At 44.6% G+C, this 4767-nt stretch overlaps 1 pseudogene; it reads right to left on the minus strand.

Annotated features, from left to right (window-relative positions):
* Positions 1–502: 502 nt before the first annotated feature.
* Positions 503–2302, minus strand: LOC100931446 (annotated as a pseudogene).
* Positions 2303–4767: the final 2465 nt, after the last annotated feature.

A 4767-nucleotide genomic window follows, 5' to 3' on the forward strand; every position in this document is an offset into this window, starting at 1 on the left:
CCCTTCAACCCATTTCCTCCAACAGACCACTTCCTCTATCATGTCTCACTTCAATACCTTCTTGGTATTGGCTACTCCACGCCTATAAACATGTCTATGTCTCCTAATCCTTAAAAATATCTCTGTCTGAGTCTATTCATTTGTTCTAATTATCCTCCCACATATCACCTCTTCTTTTGTGACTAAAGTATTTGAAAAGTCCATTTGCAAAAGTCATCTTTACTTGCTCTCCCCTCTCTCAACTCTTTTCTTAAGGATTTCAAACTGAATATTTTATTAACATGGTAGTTTTGTAACATGTGCACACACACCTGCATGCTCTAAATGATCTGCCTGGGGAAATGTATAAATATGCCTGAGGGAAAATTAAAAATAAAAGATTTGTTTAGGTTTTTCATTATTGTAGGCAATCATGTCCACATCACTTACAAAGCTATTGCTGAATCTGTCCAAGAAAGCAGAATTTGGAAGGAGCAACAGTGGCATAGCAGAGCTTTCAATATGAGAAAGCTAACATTATGTGGACTTTTGCTGTGAAATTTGTCTTTGCAAAATATGGGAGGAAGTTTTTTGATGGACAGAAAATAAGAGGAAGCAGTGTGAATTAGAAGCTTCCACAGAGTCAATTTCAAGAAAAATGCTTAGTCCTTCTCTGGAACCAGTTTCAGAACTTTTCCAATTGCAATGGTCTTCCCCTCATCTCTTAAAGTAAAACGACCCATCTGAGGGAAATCTTTGAAGGTCTCAAGGCAGATGGTTCCTGCTGTTCTTAAACGGGCAATGCATACTTGATCTTGTTTGACAAAACGTGGTCGTGTCTTACTTTTTTCTCCTGTTTTTTTGTCTACCAAGCAGATTAAGGCTGTTATCTCTACTTCTTCAATACAGGTATGAATGTGCAGCACCGCATTATAACCTGGGCAGATGATAGATTTGTGCTCAATAATCACTATCTGAGCATCAAACGTGTGTCCAAAATGACAGAGATTTTTAGGTTCACAAAGTATGAATCCTGGAAGTATTTCTTCTTCTTCAATTCCCTTCAGTCTAATCTTGAGGTTTTCCCCTGGGGCTGCAGAATCCATTTCTACATCATCAGAAAGGATTCCAAGAACTTCCACATTGTGCTTGTTTGGCATCATCACAAACTGCTGTCCTTTACAGATAGAGCCCGATTCCAACTTTCCCAGGACCACAGTGCCCATGTCCTTGTATTTATCCACGATTGGCAGCCTAACTGGTCCATCAAGTGATCTGTTGAAGTTTGGCAAATCATCCAGATATTGAACAAATGGTAACCCCTCATACCAAGGACAGCAATCTGACGGCTCTTTAAGGTTTGCACCTGTCAGCCCTGAGCAGGGCATGAAGTGTATATCCTTTTTGGGACTGAAGCCAACTTTTTTCAAAAATGGCAGCAACTTTTCTTTGCATTCTTCATATCTCTTATTGCTCCAATTTACTGTTGGGTCATCCATCTTGTTCACAAGCACTATCAAGTGCTTTACACCTGCTGTTTTTGCCAACATGGCATGTTCCCTTGTCTGTCCTCCTTTTTCAAATCCAGTTTCAAACTCTCCCTTCCGAGCAGAGATGACCAGCACGGCCAGATCGGCTTGAGAAGCGCCACCAATCATGTGTGGGACAAAACTCTTGTGCCCGGGGGCGTCCAGGATGGTGAAGTGCTTTTTTTCTGTCTCAAAGTAGGCTCGGCCCACCTCCACAGTTTTACCTTTGTCTCGTTCTTCCTGATTTGTATCCAAGGCCCAGGACAAGTACCAAGTTTCTCTGTTTTTTTCCTTAGCTTCTCGTTGATATTTTTCAAGTGTTCTTTTGTCAACCATCCCCGTCAAATACATGATTTGTCCTCCAATGGTTGATTTGCCAGCATCCACATGCCCAATGAATACGACGTTTACATGTTCTTTTTTTGATGCAGCTGCTGGTGCCACCACAGATTTGCGTTTTGGTATTTTTCCCTCCTTCTCCACCACCATTTCTGGCGCGCCCGCCTCTGGCGGTCCTCTGTCTCCCAAAGAGCCTTCCCCCGGTTCTGCTCCACTCGGTCCTGCTCCACTCGGTCCTTCTTTGTGCTCCCATGATTCTTCTGGAGACAGCTCGGTCTCTCCACTTTTTAGAACAGGTCCTGAACCTTCCATGCTGAGCGCTGACTTTGAACCTGCATACGACACTGTCTGCTCTTGAGAACGTTCCACAGGTGCCTCGGGGCCAGCAGGGCCTCCTGCTCCGGAGCCGTCTCCCCGGGCGGCGGTGGGGGCGGCGGCTGGGGGCAGCGATGGCAGCGGCTGCCGAACCGGGCCCCGCAAGGAGGACTGCACGAACCGAAGCGCGGACGGTGAGCTGGCCGCGCAAGGCCGCGCTGAGGTTCTGGGCCTCGGCCGCGGCGGCAGGAGGAGCGCCGATGGCCCGGGACTTCTGTGTCCCTCTGGTCCCAGCACTCAGGCGCCGGTCCCCGTTTCCGTTGCCGCCTTTGCCGTTGCCGCCACAGCTGCCCGGATGGGGAGGGGGCGGAGGAGGAAGAAGCAGTGCGTGTGGAAAGGAGAGGACGGGATTGGGGAGGGCTGAAAGGACTGGGAGGGGCGCGAGCAGGCGCACTGACTGTGGGGAAGGGGGACGAGGTGAGGAGAGAGAGCGAGAGAGGGGGGGATAGGGGGAAGGGGAGAGGGAAGAAAGAAGAGAGACAGAGACAGAGAGATACCCGGCGGCGGCGCTCATCCTTGGATCCGCCTCTACCCAGGCAGCTCAACCCGGCCCCCATACTCTTCACGTGTGGGAGGGTGTGCAGATCCCTCTTTTCCTCCCCATCCCACCCCAACTCCCTCTTCTGAAACTTTCAACCGTTAACTTGCCCTCCTCGTTGCACTGAAACTTTTCTCACGTTGCCAGTTATCTCTTCGATACCAAATCCCTGTTCTTTTCTTAACCTTCACTTTTCCTGATTACTTTTCAGACTTTCACACTGTGATTGAGCCTACTCTTGATACTTTTATCTAAGTTTTTTTCCAAGTTGTTCCCTCCAGGACAGTTTCTCCTTTTAGTCAGCAAACAAACATTTATTAAGTATCTATTATGTGCCAGGCATTGCAGTAAGCACTGAAAATGCAAAGAAAGCTAAGACACGACCAGCTCCTGAGTGACCCCTCACCTTGGCTACTCCTTCTCAGTATCCTTAGCTGGACCCTCATCCAGGTGGTGCCTTGTAATCCCTGGGCTCTGTCCTGGGCTGACTCCCCTTCTATCACAATGGCCCTATTCCCGATTGCTCTTTTCTCCTCGATCTTCCCTCCTCCTCCTATCCCTTTCTCTTTATGTTTTTGCTTCTTAGTCTTTTTTTTGCTTCATTTTTTTCAGGTTCTGCTTTCCCTCTTTTTTGCTCCCTTTCAGTTACTCCAATAGATTCCTTCTCCCACTCCCAAAACAAGACCTCCCTCATTCCCTTTTAAAGTTTTCCCCTCTTCCCCCTCTTCATCCATTCCCCTAAAGATTCTTTACTTCCTGAGACTACAAGATTTAATTTGCCCTCTTTGCTAATCCTCAATTTGACCCACAGGCATCTCACGCTCCCTTTTATTCCCTTTCTATTTACCATCCCATTGGTACTCCCACCAATATCACTGACAGTTTATAATCAACATCTGTTCATTGCTTCTAGGACTTGTTTTTTCAATTAAATTATTAAATTCAAACATGATGTGTCTTGGAAATTGCACTCTTGGTGTTTCTTTTCTAGAAATCATCTATGCATTTTGTTATTTGGTATTTCATTAGCTATTTTAGGAATGTGAGGGGTTTCTCTTGGATAACATCCTGCATTACACTGTTGGTTTTGGTCCTGCTCATCATCTCTAAACATCCTATCTTTGAGGTGTTTCTTATATATTGAGAATATTTTCTTTAAATATTCTTGGTTTTGGCTTCTCCTTTTTTGTCATTCATTTCTGTGCAAATCAAAAAATTATTGCCAGCAGCCTGAAAAGGATTCATGTAACAGAGCTATAGTTAGTCAGCCTTTTGCCTAAGAGTTGAGAGTTTGAAATACCATATTCCAAAATGCAAAGAATATTACTACTTATAAGGAAAATAGCCACCCAAATAGTATAATCTCACAGGGGAAATCATGGGTTTATATTGAAATGATGGACTTCCAACTATTCTTGATGAAAAACCTAGAGTTTCATAGAAACTTCAAAGGTGTAAATTGTAGCATTCCCTAGAAAACAGTTTGCAGGTGAAAGTTTATCTATATTCACTTCTAGGGCTAACATTCCATCAATGAGCAACTCCTAAACATCATCATACCAACAATAGAGTTCTCAGGACAGTAATAAGGTGGAAAGTGGATGCCACCAGATAGAGACAGGTGGATTCTTCTGATCCAAAGTGAATTAATGGAACCTGGGGAGAGGAGAAGATCACTGGAGAAGAAAGAAGACTTGTCTTAACTTTTATGGACCCAGCCAGTCCAGCAAGTATTTATTAACTACCTGCTGTTATTGATTAATATTCATTATATATAATATATTTATATATTATTATTAATATTAATATTTATTAAAGTGACTCTAGGAAGCCAAATTGTATTCTGGAAGAACTTCAGGTGCCATAGAGTCAGAGGACCTGGGTTCAAATGCTGCTTCTGAGGCTTAGTACCAGTGTGATCCTGGGCAACAACTTGTTAGGTGTCAGTTTCTTCCCCTCTGGCTAAGAGGAGACCAGTGAGGTCTCCACAGTGGCTGGGATGATATC

This window comes from Sarcophilus harrisii, chromosome X (genome assembly GCF_902635505.1).
Source record: "Sarcophilus harrisii chromosome X, mSarHar1.11, whole genome shotgun sequence".
NCBI lineage: Eukaryota > Metazoa > Chordata > Mammalia > Dasyuromorphia > Dasyuridae > Sarcophilus > Sarcophilus harrisii.